Source organism: Argiope bruennichi, chromosome 3 (genome assembly GCF_947563725.1).
Source record: "Argiope bruennichi chromosome 3, qqArgBrue1.1, whole genome shotgun sequence".
NCBI lineage: Eukaryota > Metazoa > Arthropoda > Arachnida > Araneae > Araneidae > Argiope > Argiope bruennichi.
In genome coordinates this window covers 30,972,080-30,988,465 of record NC_079153.1, presented here as the reverse complement: position 1 = coordinate 30,988,465, position 16,386 = coordinate 30,972,080, and the positions used below count along the sequence as shown (strand labels likewise).

Below are 16,386 nucleotides of genomic sequence, written 5' to 3'. Positions count from 1 at the left end.
AAGGAAAAAAACACACGTAATATTAAAAAAACTTTTTAATTCTCGAATCATTGTTAAAATTATAATTAAATCAATATTAAAAACTGGATAACTATCAATAAATATTTTTGTAATGTCTGTCATAACTATTTACTTGAAGATAAAATTTTTCGATACATTTTTCTTTTCAAAAGAAGGGGAAAAAATAAAAGAAATGAAATAAAACTGATAATATTTTCACATAAAAATACTTTTTATGAATTATCTATAATAAAAAGAATTATTTTTGAAATAATAATTTCCCCATTACTGACCGTTTGTGTTTTTTTATTCCTCGAAAAATGGTGATATTGCTTATTTTTTAGAAAGAAAGCTTGCTTTATTTTTAGAAAGAAAGAGTATTTGATTCAATCAGTTTAAAATTAAATAATTTATGATTATTTATTATGGCTGTATTCTGAGTGTTTGATTTATGAATTAGTCAAAATAAAAATTTTCAAATATTTAAAAAAAAAATGTCAAAATTAGAATATGAAAATATTATGTATTTCTTTCGAATAACATTTTCACATTTTTTAAATAAGAATTCTAGAAATTTTTAAAATTAGTTATCATTATATGCTACTTGTATAAAGGAACCCTTACCCGTCAAAGCAATAATTAATTTAAAAAAATTATAATAGTAGTTATTAGATTAAAGAGAAGATAAGATGCAGAGGTCATGGAATTCCGCTCGCTATTGCGAATTTTTAACCTACTCAATGTAACTGAATTTAAATAGAAATTTTATCTATTTTTTTTTATTGAAAAGCAATAATTGCTACTTTTCACACACTGGGCTTCCTTAAAATGAACCAGGAAAATACTGAATTTGACAGTTATGAATAGCTATTTAGTATACTAATACTATATTAAATAGCTGATGTTAGAAAATGAGTTTTTGATTTTATTATAGTACTGAAATTCAAATAAGCTCAGGTTATGCTTTTTTTTTCTTCCTAACTCATTTTATTGCAGAAGAAGTAATAAGAAATTTGGACACGCTCTGGGACCATGGGTATCCTTGTGTTCAGAATTGCAAAGATGATTGTGCGTAAGTATTAATTAATTAATTTAAAAAAAATTGAAAATTTTGTTGTTAATGAGATTATCTTTTTATAGATTTAACAATCAAAGACTTTATTTAAAGCAATATTACCGTGAAAAGCTTAATAATCTGGAATTCTTATTATAAAAATGAATATTTAAAAAACTTTTTGAAGCAATTTTAAACAAAATTTGGTGTTTATTTCTATAATAATGGGTGTTTTTTTTCCGTACATTTCGAATTAAAATGAGCAAGTATGTTCCTTTAATTTTTAGCTTATAAATGTTTCAAATGAACTAAAAAAAACAAAACACCAACAACAACTTTAAATTATTTATTTGTTTAAACCTCAGAAATTTTTGTAAGAGAATAAAAGCATTTAAAAAAAATTCTTGAAGGTTCTACTAATTTAAGTATAAAAAGTAATGCAAATGTAAAAAAATAATAAATTTTATATAAAAAATAATAACTTCTATGAAATTAAACTCTTATTTGCATGCTTGATGACGTAATGAAATATTTTAATTACATATCCTAAAAAACTTTATAATTTGTTTTTTCATGTTTTAAATGAAAAAGAAATGATAAATTGGTTCGAAGTTCAATATTTTTTCTGAAAATAAACAAGGAATATAAATTTTAAGCAAACAAACGTGTTTTTCTCTCAAATAAATTAACATTCTTTATCAATAAAATTACGTAGAAATTTCTATTATAATATCTATTCTATATAATATAGGTATACAATATAGACATATAATAGCTATTTTATATAATATAGGCATATAATATCTATTCTATATAATATAGGCATATATTTTTATAAAATTATATAGGCATATCTATTTTTATTTAAAAAATTTAATTGCAAATAATTTTTTAAATAATTTTTCAACAAATGCTACAAAATGCATTAATTACAAATATCAAAATGGATTTGGATGGACATGGAGAACGTCTTGCTATTCTTCAAAATCAAAACACCTAGAGAAGGTAAAAGAAACTCAAACAATAAAAAAAAAATGCTTACATTTTAAGAGATTTTACGAAATGTATGAAAATGTTTGCATTGAATGCATTATTCATATGCTCTGAATGAACGTTAAGAAATGGAATTAATTCGATCATACTGGATAATTGAATAAATTAATGAAAGGTTTTTTATAGGTTTGCTGGTTTTTATTAGAGTAATATAAATCAAAACACCTAATGACAACTTTATTTAGAAAATCAGTCAAACAAATAGCTCAGATATAATAATTTGATCACAACTAACAATCCATTATAATCTAAACAAATTATCGTAATAATAAAAATAATAAACAAATAGACACCAATTACAACATTCAAGCATTTTTAATTGCATGATATATTCAAAATAATTTTCAATAAAGTCATAGGTGTAACATAAATCGAATCACTGTTTGTTTTTAAATGAATAACAGAATGTATCCCATGATATCATCATCGATGTTTCTCTGCTCAGCAATGAATAACTTTTTGCTTTCTTTTAGCAAAACGAAATATATTGAAGTTGTAAAAAGGAGATTCATAAGCGAACTTGTAAGTACTACTAATACAACCATTCAAAGATTATTTAAATTATTTGCATTCTATTTACTACATGTTCAACTCGATTTAAATTTATATGTTATTATATTATTTAATTATATAAAGCATATTTTTAAGCCTACTAATTTCCTCAAAAAATATATCAATAAATAATTGTAATTTTGTCTAAGTATTTCTTGGTATTATAATTTCATTATAAATTCTAAAATAGGTTATGGGTGTAACATGCATTTTATTTCAAGTAGATGAAATATAACCTAAATAAATGTATAAATCATTAGAAAATTAATGGATTTCGAGCTGGCATTTATTTCCTTTAATAGAAGGCAGAAAATAGATTTTTACGTAAAAACACTGGTCTCACAAAAACGAGAAGAAAAAAAAATCACAAGAAAATTTTTAGAAAATAATCGCATTCTTGAAAAAGGGAAGAAAATGAAATAAATAGAGCAGGAACTGTTAAGATTTTAGACAATATTACATTTTATTACACATTCTTAAAAATGTACAGCAAGAATAATCAATTTTACAAGTGATGCTTGTCTAGTCATTTGTAAATAATTAAATTCCTAAATTGGCTTAAGAATTGGAACTGAGACAGATTTCTATTAGGCCATAAATATTAAATAAATGCCGTTCTTTGCCATTAATTAAAAAAATATTTTTTTATGTAAAATCTTCATATTTTTAAACGCTGAAAATATACTGATCTGAATAAAATACTGATTAAATCAGGTATTAATAACGTATTTAAAAACTAATTATCTTGAATTTTAACGCCAGTGTCAAATAAAGACAAGGAATTTCCCTTCTCACCTACCTTAAGGTATGTGACTACGATCAGGATAAATTTTTTTGAAAAACGTTTGAAAATACTTATGTTTTTAAGAATTATTTGCATGAAAAAGGGTTGAAAAAATTTTTGAAACCAAAATATACTATTTATGAAGGAAATTAAAAAAAAAAAAATGGGAAAAAGGGCTTTTTTGTCTAAAAAGAGGTATAAAGCAAAATTCTTCTAGTTTAAAGATTTATCAAAGGATTTAAAATCTTGTAGATAGCTTAGGAAATATATGATCTAGTTTCTGAACTAAATAATAAGCCTATTTTTATCCATTCCTTAAATATTGGGTTTCAACTGATAAAATAACACGAAATTTTTGAATTTTTTTGGCATTCTGAAGAATTAAAACAACTATAAAATATTTCTAAATGAATATATTTCGTATTCTGTAGCTCAGGATCTGTAGTCGTATCTCAAGTAGTTTATACTGAAATGCAGTATTTCTATTATTTACCTGAAAATATTAACAAATTCATTTAGAGCTTCTCATCTAAACGACGTTTAATTGTTCTTGATAATGTTTTGCTATCATAATTATTTGCAGTCGAATTTGAGGTCTATTAGATAAAATTTTAAGTATGCTTGTTGTTTAAACTTTATAAAAACTCAGATTTGTAACGTAAAAACCATAAGAAGTCTAATTTAATTTTATGCATTATTTTAAATACAAACAAGGAATTTATCTATTTTTTTGGGGGGAGGGGGTTGTAATTTTTTCAATTTAGGGAAATCTATAAGCATACTATTAATTCTTCAGCTGATATAATAATGACTTCAGCTAATGAAACATTACAACATACCTCACTCATAATTTGTATCTTTTAATTTTCAGACTCGAAATGAAGGAGATTACGAACGCGAGTAAGTATAAATTTCAAAGCATATCTTGTATCATTGCAATCATTATAAAATTTAGTCATATTGTTACTGTGGGTGAACGGTGAAAAAATTAAACAAGCTCAGTAAGGGATAATGACGTTTTATTCTAGGCAAAACACGAATACGTAGTAGAAAACACAGTCGCAAGGTACGCAAGTACTTCATTTGCAGTAAATAGTGGCACACTAGTAGAAAATCACTATTAAACAATAATCGCAATGGCACAAAGCGCTCAGAGAGAACTTGCTGATGACTAACATTTTAATGAGAGACTTCATTAAATTATTCTTTCATAAAAGTATTGCCTATCTCTGCTATACACCTCCACTTTTTATAGCTCCTAAGATAGGGCAGTGTGTTAGAACAAATACCTGAACAGGAGTCCTATATCCAAGGGATATATCCAAGTTTCTTGAATAATCGATATCTTTTTTTATTACCAAAGTTACCAAATGATCGTCTAGTAGATCATCAACATGGCATCTATTTAGAATCCGATAAAATATTAGTAAAAGTCTCTTCTTTGCATAAACTTAATTGTTCAGGGAAGCAAAATTACAGATTCCTAAGAACATATAGAAAGTAAACAAGCTACAAGAACTATTTTTTGCTTACTAGAATTCCTATTTATTAAGATGAAGGTAAAACCTTTAAATTATAAATTTAAATTATCACCGACTCTCAATCGGATCTCATATTCGGAAATAACAGCATTATAGTTACATACTAAACAAGTTTATTAAAAAAAATGTAGTTAAAGTTTGTTATCATGGAATTATTATTATGCTTAAATGCTTTTTATAAACAAATTTATTTGGGCTGAAGGAAAAAAAAATTAGGAAAGATGCGAGATCAAGATTAGAAAGATTTAAAAACTCCGATTAAATTTTTTTTTATTTTAATTTCTTGATTTTGTCGAATATTATTATATACGTATGCTGGAAAGACATTGCAAAATGAAAAGCATGAGATTTAAAGTAATACTTTAAACAAAATTGTTGAGTTTGAATACAAAGTATGGATACTACGAACATTTTCTCTCTCTCTTTTTTTTCAGTTTGGGGGGGGGGAATATTTTAGTGTATTTTCAACTGCTTCATCTTAATAACAATTTGCGGGTTTTTTTTTTGTTCGTTTCAGAAGCCATTTGATTAAAGTAGAAATCTATCTTGAAGATTCTGAAGTTGTAACATTCCGTCATCGCCCTCAATATCTGGTAAGTGAATATTTTGAATTTACTTTCTCAGATTTCGCTAAAATGTCTGATTAATTATTTAAACATAAATTGCTGACTTAAATTGAGGTTTGTCTTCTTTCTTAAAAAAAATTCAAAATACATATTTTTCGTTTTTTTTTGTGTCTTATGAAACGATAGTCAAGCGTTACTAATTTTTAATATTAAGCAATTTGCTAGGATTATTTCAATTTTTAATACCAGAAAAGAAATCAGAAAAAAAATAACTTGTAAAATTGATGGCTAAATTTCTGCAGAAAAATAAAATTTCTTCTTTGGGATTGAAAATTGTTAAGCAACAATTATATTCTAAAAACGTATGGAATTTAATATCACCCTTTCTTGACAAAGATTTTGTCTTTTTATTAACTGAACCGAGTTTCTTTCAGTTTCTAAAACTAATAAAATCTGGCAACAAAAGAAAGCTTTTTAGCAACATTAAAATCAATTCATTATTATAAAGTTCTGTGCGCTTTCAATTTATTATACCAAATCACATAACGAGGCACTGACATTTTATTTATTGGGAATCTTTTTCACACTAGATAAAGGCATGCTGAGAAACTTCGGTATAATGTTACATTTTTCGGAAAATTCAAGATCCGAATCCTCATACAGAAGTTTTCAGCAATGAATTTTAACAAACTGTCATATTGTTACGAAATTTCCGGGTTCGTTTGGATAGTTGAAGTTATATGGTGTGGAGAACGCTCAATCAGCAGGCAGCAGTAGAAAATAAAACAACGACGTTTATTTACACGAAAACACACAGGACAGCACAAAGACGACAACTATATACAGCATAGAGAAGACAATTATTTTCAGCCGAGACGTGCACACAACAAGACTCTACTGCAGACAGTAGCGCACAGCTTAGCTCAGCACTAGCTTGACTCCGTCGCCGCTCTGATAATCTCTGGAAGACTCGTTCTTCACCGTCGATTCCGACTACTCCCGGCAGCTGCAGACTGCCTCCTTTTGTAGGTATCAGGAAGCGGGGCTAGAAGCCTCTCAATCAATCAGGAACTTTCGAGGTGTATCTCGGTTCCCAATGGACGGATCGGGAAAATTCTCGATGTTTCGGGTATAATTTATTTTGGCACCAAAGTCGCCAAATTCGCCAAATGGTCGCCTAGTTTGTCGCCAATCTCTAGTACCTCCGACGCGACACCCGGACTCCGTCTAATACCGATGACTGTAAAACAGACTTTCTGACTGATGATGGAACCAACTATGCTGGGAAGCAGCATTACAGATTCGTAACAATATGATGTAATTATGTAAAAGCAGCCACACACTCTTATTATTGAAAAGTGTAAACAATAATACTTATTTTTAGAATGTTGTGGTATGATGGTTTCTTGACAGTAATGTATGGATGTTTTTTTAGAAGTTCTGTGTTGCAGTCTTTGTGTTCAAATAAGTGAACTGATTTATTAGTGATGTCTGATGAATTTTAAATGTGTTATTTTTTCAGATAATCAGTAGGAGTAGGAGAATATACACATTTTCCATTGATTGATAAGTGAATCTAGGTATATTGCAGCTCCCATGACTGTGTATTATGAGTATTCTGCTTTAATAGTCAATTTAGTTCAGATTTCAGCACATTTTTTTGTACTTAATTAACGCAATAAAATAAATTTTAATTTAATTTTTTACTTTAGTTACTTTGTGAAAATATTTTTATTCTTATAATAGGTACATAATAGGAAAAATGACTAAATATATGTAATTTTTGAAACATTAACTATAATTTTTTTTTTTTTTTTTTGCGTGAGGTCTACTAAAGAAAAAAAGTCCGGAGATATAATACCATTAAAAGGTCCATTGTCCGTTCCTATTTTTTAATTCTTAACTTTCTTAATTCTCTATATTTAACCACAAATTGACTTTCTTATCTTGTAAACTACACAGACATTATATAGAATCTTTCTCCCGTACGTTTTAACTATGGTATAAAATCCCGTGATCAAATATTTGATGAAACGATAAAAAATGTTTGAATTTCAGGGCAGCAATGTAATCTATTGTTGGAAATTAATCAAAAAATTAGTCGGGAAAAATGTGCATGATTATTAAATTGGTATCATTAAAAAGATAATTTTTTAAATTTTGTAATCTTGTGAAATTTATTTCTTTGCAATAATAATTTTGGAAATTATTGCGGATAATCCCAAAAATTCAGCTTAATTTTCAATTAATTAAAATTCTAATTACAGTTTCAAGAAATTCGCTCCAAGATGTACATCCCTCAACCTTCAAGGTATATATATGTACCAAATTTGGTTAACTTTAGTAAAAACGATCTGAATTGTAGAGTGCCAAAAACATGCTCAAACACATACGCATTCATTATTATCAATAGAGATTTAATTGTCTACAACATACATATCATTTTTCATAGTTTGTTATTTTTTCTTTTTCATATTCCCTTGAAAAAAAAATTAAAATCTTCTCTTTCCTATCGCGGTAAACAAACTTATTATTGCAATCACTTTTCGCATAAATACACAAATAAATTTTAATTTTCGAAATTCTTCTTTAACAATTTTATTTCTTTTCTTCATCATACGTAGAATTAAAAATTTAAAAATTTTTTATTGTTACTAATGCAAATTTTCTTCTTTACTTTACAGTACATTGAATCCTTCAGTACAATCGGCGGTTTCATTGGAATATGGCTGGGAATTTCTTTGATACAACTGACGGATTTCATCGAAACCTTGATTCGAATTTTGAGGTTTTCTTGCACATCAAAAAAGGATGTCAAATTTAAAGCAGAAATCAGCCAAGAATTTGATTGAGGATTATTGTTATTTATATTATTCCCTTACTTTCATTTAAAAAATTGTTTCAGTACAAAATACAAAAGTTCAGTTCAAATGCAAAAACCAATTTCATCGAATTAACATAGAATATGTGATCCCTAACGTATATAGTCAGCACTTAAACACTGTTTTCTAAGGAAATTAATGTCTTGGGAATTCAAAATTTTACAAACGTATTGAAAATTTAAGGACATTCTTAATTGAAAACATGGAAAATGTAACAAATAACTTTCCTAATTATGTATGAATTTAATTGAAATGAAACGTTAAATTATTCTGCTGTATTCACAGAATTTTTTGTGTTCATAGTTTCTCTAAATTTATTTGCGTAAGTATTAAATGTTATTTTTTATTTAAGAAATCTTATAGCTTCCCAGTACAAATAAATATAATCTGTTCCAAACAAGAATGGAAGCAACTATTCTTCAAAAAGAAGATAAGTATTGCAATTTTTTAAAATAAAATGTTAAGACGAAGGAAAACTGTTGATTTTTTTCATTGATATTCAGCTCATGTGTATATACACTTAAATAAGGATTTCTGAAAATAAATAATTTTTTCTTCGGAATTTTGTTATGAGATATTTTTCTTTAACTGTAGCTGAATGGGAGATTAAACTTTAATTGATGCCTTCTTTCGACAAATTCATGAAGAATTTAAATACCCATGCAAATATTTTTAAACATGTTATGCTTAAAAGTATCAGGATAAGCGTAAAACATTTCTATGCAATAATGCTAAATACTGATACTATATCATTAAAAATTGTAAAAAAAATTATAAGTATTTGATTATATGTGCAATTATTTTGATAAAAGTAATTGCACATATAATCAATTACTTGTGCACGGATTATATAGGGTAATTCAAAATGAAAATAGCGATTACAAACGACTATAATTATTTAACGAAAAAGAATTTATCGATAAGATTAACACAGAATGTAGATAGGGTTATGTGCTTCCCATGCTTAAAATAATTGAATAACTCAAAGTACACTTTTGCAATGCGCTTGCGTCGGTGATTGCAGACATGCTTCAAATGTATGGCGTGAAATGGACTACCGAAGAGATATTGTTCGTGTGACCAAGGGAAATCCCATTAAACATCTATGACGTATGTATACAAAATTTGGAAGTTCTGTTTACATTATGCGTTAATCTTGTCGATAAATTCTTTTTCATTAAACGGTTATAGTCGTTTGTAATTGCTATATTCATTTTGAATTACCCTATATGTGAATTGCACACAGTAAAACAATGTATAAATATTCGATTATATGTGCATTGATTATGTACGTGATTCACTTTGAAATTGCGTGAATCGACTCATTCAGCGCATTACTCGTGATATTTTTGTGCTTATACTGATTGGCAGAATGTCACTTTCAATAAATTCTTCAACTTTTCTAAGAAAAATGAAACTTCACTGTGGCTTTCAATACTGTTAACACTATTTTCTCCAGCATATTCGAAGTGAAATAAGAATGCGTGCTTTTTAAATTTATTTTGTGTGTTATCTGTGTGTTTGTTGACATCCTACAGGCTGATCGTTTTATTAAGAATTATTTATTTAAATCAATATATTTTGGAAACTGAAAATGTACACCCAAAGTCGATTTTTTTTGAAACTGCAATTATTAACTTCGTTGATTAAAAATTAAATAAGATTTGTTGTTTCCAATTCCCAAAGTTAGTTTTGCTTATATTAATTTATATATTCTGCATTTTTTTAAAAAAATTTCGACAGTTAAAAAAATATTTTTACACCAATTTTAATAATATATATCATTATTAAATTGGAATTCAAACAGTTTTCGTTGTTTATCAAATTATCGAAATTTTGATCAGCTGATGAAAGCTTAAGAAAGAATCTGATTACTATTTGTTAAATTGATATGAGAGCTAAGAAAGTCAGTTTACGATGTAACAAAGCATAATGTACAATTAGAGGGCAAATTAACCGAACAGTAAGTTTTGATAGAACTATGCTGTCATGGAACTTGTTAGTATTAGAAAGATTCGTTTACACAAAAGAATAGAATAAATGTAAGAGTATTGAAAGCAGCTTTATATTACACAATTTTTCGCTTAAAAATATTTTTAAAGGAATCATAAGCATTAAATTATCCATAACGGATTTAATTGGAATTCAACACTGCAATATTCAGCAATATTCTCATCTAGTTAAAAAAGGCGACTAGTAGAAAATATAATATCTTAAGAAAATAAAAAATGAATACAATTTAATAATATTTTAATAACGCAATTATATAAATTTATATTTCACTTTTTATTGAATTAACAGCGACGATGATAGAAGCTAAATTATTCATTCTACAAATTTAAATTTGCTATTTATGATACAGAAAATATAAAGATGATAAATAATATCAGTTGTAAAGATATATTAAAATAATGCTTTCATAAAGAAAACAAAAGGATATAGATTTAATTATAAAAACAAATATTAACAATTAAAATTAAATTAATGAATAAAAAAATAATTAATAAATAACAAATTAAATAATTGATTATTTCAAGCAAGCAAACAGTAAGCTGTGATTTCAGTAGCTTGAGTCTGAGAAATTTTAAGTATAATTTCAAATAAAAAGGTATAAAAGTACAAACTCTTCTTAACACGATAAAATACTGAAATAAAACGTTGATCTAATTATTGCCTCTTCCAGAGAACTAAAAAAAAAAAAAAAAAAAAAATTGAAATCTGCTATCGCAAATTTCAAGTTATCATATGCGAAACTTTTTTTTTAAAGTCATGTGGTATCAATCCGACCGAAAAATATCATGTTCTCACATGACTCATCAATCACCAGCATTTAGAAAAACAATGGTTCTTGACCACCTTAAAATCAAGCGAGTTTTTTTCTGGAAGCCAGAGATTTTTTTCCTGAAAAACCAGTTTAAACCGGTTTAAACAAGTTGCCAAATTGTAACATTTTGTTGGCGATAAGTCGCCAAATGTGTCAACCTTCTTTATCATTTTATAATAATCCTGAAAGCGAAAAATTGATGCTTTAAAAGCAATAAATCGGCAGTTTTCTGCCCGGGCATTTTGTGATTTCAAAAACCCCAAACCAAAACAACATCATGTCCTCACATGATAAAAAAATATACTGAACTACATTGATCTGCAAGCGAATTTGAAAATATGAAAAAAGAAATCTAACAACTATGTACTAGAATTTAAACACCGAATTGTAATTTGAATATATTCGATTCCCAGCTAAACAAACGATAGAACAAGATTAAATTATCTGCTTACTAATCTTGGCCACTTGTGCTAACAACAATAACAACATAGCGCCACTATCGGGATATTTAATTCAAGACAACTTCGTTTAGTTTCGGAAGTCATTTCTTTTCTTACCATTTGTTTATCAACAATTTAATGTTTGCTGCTGGCAGCGTTTGACGAGAAGTTATATAACTTGTGTTATTAGAACATTCATTGGTAAGTTTCTTAAAAATTTAAAGTCCCTGTTCTAAGCCTTCTATAATAATAATATTTATTCAACAGTTACGGGTACACAAAAAATGCATTTAATATTGCCGTAAAGCAGCTTATGCATAAACAGAATCACTTTAACAATATGAAATAATATTGCGATATATATATAAAATATTTTTGAGAATTTGGTAAAATTAAAGTGAAAATTGAGCGGAAATCATTGATTTCAGCGAAAAGCTATTAAGAAGAAATGAAAGTTTATTTTGTAATGATTTTTCAAATTTATTGAGAAAAAAATGGATTCGATTGATTTTCTTTTAGAAATCTAATTAAAAATTTGAGAAATTTTTTCATAATGAACAATTGCGTGATAAATTTAGCAGATGTAGGGTTCAACAGTCTATACTTTAAAGCGCTTCGAACGGTTGTTATAATTATTTTTTCAATTTGCAAACAGTATTGACTTATACAAGTCATACAATGGAAAATTGTATGAATATACTTTGGCTTATTAAAAAATTAAGAAAAATTTTTTATACAACCCTCTTAATGCAAAATTACCAATTTGTAAATTTTTTTTTTATTCTTTTATACCCATACAAGGTTTAACTCTTCTATCTACAAAATGCGCCAAAAACAGTATTAAAGGCAGTTAAAAGAATCTCAGTGTATATCTCAGGGATAATACACACATCAAAACAGGTTATCAAAAGGGCGTGATCAGAAAATAATAATGCACTTATTCACTCTTATTAAGTTTAAAAATGGATGAACAGTACATTAGATTATAAGTTTACAAAACGCGTTAAAAATAAACGTTTTTTATGCGTTTAGAAATCTGCAATTCTTCTAACTATACTTGCATTACACGTGCTTTACGAGTGTTTATAGCTTAAATAATCGGCATTTAAAAATAAATTAAATGCATCAATTTTTAAGAAATCGTAATATCACATGTACAACTGCGGGCAAAGAATTTTCTTTTCTTTTTCGGAATTACATTACTTCTCTGACATATCTTAAATGTTGGATTTCTAAAGTTTCTTTCAACTTCTTAAAAAATTGCGACTTTCGACAAATCAAAGTGATCAACGACAAGCGGAATTAGCAGATTTTTTTCTTTTAATGTACTGTTTGACCGTATTTAGAATTTATATTCTTGATTAAAATTCTTGGTTTCCAATTTATGAATAAATTTGCATTTCTAAAATAAAGCTTTTCGTTCACATTTGTGATAAATTCCTTTAACTTTGAAATCAGCAAAACTCTGAATATCATGTAGATATAAGCATGAAAATGTGTGTGTTCATGGGCGAATGTAGGAGAAACATTTTACCAATTGACATTTCACGTAATATGAGTGTTGTGTAAAAATTTCATTTTTCATATTTTGTTTTCAACCTCCACAGAAATCTGAATTTTTTCATACGATTCCCCATTTTATTTTAAAAACTTTCAATAGGAAGTATAGCATCTGGGCACAATATTCATGGAAATACATGCTTGTTCGAATTTTTGAGGATACCCTGTATAGCTATCATATCAAAAAGAGTGTGATCGCAACTTCGTCAAATTATATAGTTACAATTTCCTTTCTCACAAGCATTATATTTCTATCCTCACATTTATTTCAAAATTTTCTTACTACAGCTGGGATTGAAAAATTCTCATATTTCATTTCATACGGAAATAAATTATCTTGAAATTTTAGTTACTGAGAAAATAAATGCGACTTCTATCAGACAGTTTCTACATCTGATTTTCATCGCAACTGCTAATATTTAACAAATTTCAAAAATATAAAAATAATAGCTTTTTTTTGCTGAAAATAGCATATTCAATAAATAATGAATGTGGTCTCTTTTTTAAAAATGATTTGCAATCTTTCTTTTAAACAATTTTGGAGAAAATAAGTATGATACGTAGAAGTATACACGACAGTGTTATATTTGACAAAATTAAAATATGTGCCATTGTTAACTTGTTTTATCGGTAACATTTTTTTTTAATTTAATTATTTTTGTTAGAAAATTTAATCTGTTAAGAATTATTTATAATAGAAAAAAGTCCCATCAACGAAGGTTGAGACTTTTGAAAATAACTAATAAATTGTTATTCAAAAAAAAAATAACAATCTTTTTTTGTTTTAATAAGAAAAGTATTTTGATTAATCTATACTTATAATAAAGCTCAATGTGTGTGTGTGTGTGTGTGTGTGTGTTGGCACTCTACAGGCCAGACCGTTTGACCTACAGCTACCAAATTTGGTACATGTATACCTTGGAAGTTGGGAATGTGCACCTGGGGTTCCTTTTTTCGAATTTTTAATTAGAATTTTAATTACTAATTAAAAACTAACTTTCCCGCCAAAAAAATCTTCCATTTTCCCCACCGCCAAATGAGTAAGGCTTCAGTTTTTTTTTCTCCCAACAGTAATGAGGTTAGGGTTAACATTTTTCGGCGGATTATTTCAAACGATTCTGTTTATTTTCTTAATGTTTGATGCATTTAAAATTAAACATTGTTAATTAATCGATCTGCTCATAATGAATCTAAGAAAATTTTGTTGACAAACTCTTGAGATATTACATAAATTAAAAAAGATATTCTTTAGTGCCCATAAAGTTTAAACGCTGAGTGACTCTATTTTCAGTAATCAGATTATAAAAAAAAATGCTTTGTTTCAGTAAAAAATATTATTATATTAATTGAAGATTAATTCTTTCCACTTTAATTTAAAGCATAAATTCTATGGGTGCTAACAGAAAATTAGAGAGATACATATTACGTTATGACTGAAGGCCTTTATAATATTATGAATGAATTATATGACAATTAAAATTTGAAGTTTTAAAATATTTTGATGAAGAAGCTATTAAAGTAGGAATTGCATAAAATATTTAATTATTAAAATTTTAACTAACATTAAGATTGGCGAACCGGCTGGTCGCCAAAGGCGGCTAGTTATACAATAAAAATAAATTCTTCATGTAAGAAGTTAATTCAAAATTACTAGCATAAGTTCAAATAATCTTTACTATAGTAGTTATTTTACTTCCTGAATTATGATTTTATATAACTTGTTATATAACTTATTTAGAGGACGCATTTTTTCTCTCCATGTATAAAAAATATTTTAAGGGCATCTGAGGCCAAAAGAGTAAAAAAGGGACAGACTTCTAAATCTATGCTTTGATTTACTATAAATTTAAATAACAAATATACTTTAATTGCTTATTTTGTACTTTAATTTAACTTTATACTTTAATTAACAAAATACTTACACAAATCAACGACTCATTCTAAGAGGTTAATATTTAAAACCGAAAGTGTTGAAATGAAACTTTTTCTTCAAAATTTTTCTGTATAGTTCCTTTTTATAGTTAAATACCAAATAAATGAAAATAATTACTTTCTACTGAATGTTGTAGACTGCTTAATTTAAAGAAAATATTGAAATAATATTTAATGTTTTTTCAGAATCTATTTTCGATATTTCTGCATTAGACAGTTTATAGTTCGAGCTAGTAATGCAATATGAGCACTGTTGCGAACTTTATTTCGAAAAGTGCAACAACGTTTGTTTCAAGATATGCAACTATGTTTCTTTTTAATGCATGCAAAAAATATTGATGATAAAATAGAGCTAAATTAACACAGTTCTTCGCCCTAGCCTAAAACTCACAATTGTGTATTCAATTTTTTTAAGGAAATTTGATGAGTAAATTTTAAATTACCATTAGCTGACTTCGACAAACAACTTTTTGTCCACCATCCATTAATTTAAAACAACTGGATGCATTTCTCAAGGCTATAATCACAGTACCGATTTCCCCCATTTTTAATTTATATGAAATCTGCTAAGATATAAATATATCATCAAAAGTACACTACTCTGAACTACTGTTTATTTTTGAGAAATATTGTAAAAATGTTCTTTATTGTCCATTCTCTATGGCAAGAAACTATGATAGAGCTCGTAATCACGGCCACAAAATAAAATAACTAATGAATAGATTTATACAATTTTTATTTTATATAAAAATTCAGGATTCCTAAATATGTCACCATGAGTCATTTGCCTCATCTTCTTCCATATCCAAGAGGTATTACAAAATAAATCTTAAACAGAAGCTCCAATTTCAACAACTGAACTGATTTTCGCCAATTTGCATGTCTAGCTTATCAATCAGAATGATCTTTTATTTTCTTACAATTATAATCGAAAATAGTTATTTCTTTCGTTTTTATATTTATCGAAATTAAGTTAAGATAAATTTATTCATGTCAATCAAATTTCAATCAGTTTTGTTGTCCTACATCTTATCACAAAAAAACCCAGCAAAATTATAATAATAAAAGCAGATGCAAATATACTTATTATTATTTTAAATATACTTATGCAATAATCAGAGATTAAATGCAAAAACCTCGCCAAAGATGACACGATAGATTCAATAAAATTATTAAATTCAAGCCGAAAATAAGTATT

General features: G+C 26.9%; 1 protein-coding gene and 1 long non-coding RNA gene across 2 annotated transcripts in view; both read left to right on the top strand.

Annotated features, from left to right (window-relative positions):
* Positions 1-1,031: 1,031 nt before the first annotated feature.
* Positions 1,032-5,577, top strand: LOC129962994 (uncharacterized). The gene is made up of 4 exons (XR_008783944.1): positions 1,032-1,072; positions 2,581-2,629; positions 4,315-4,343; positions 5,502-5,577. It is a non-coding gene; the product is annotated as an uncharacterized LOC129962994 (long non-coding RNA).
* Positions 5,578-11,785: 6,208 nt separating this feature from the next.
* The window catches only part of LOC129962801 (uncharacterized), a 35,249-nt gene continuing 30,648 nt past the window's right edge, over positions 11,786-16,386 (top strand). Inside the window, exon 1 of the mRNA XM_056076797.1 lies at positions 11,786-11,897. The gene's annotated coding sequence lies outside the window, so the exon portion shown is untranslated. The remainder of the gene's footprint in view (positions 11,898-16,386) is intronic.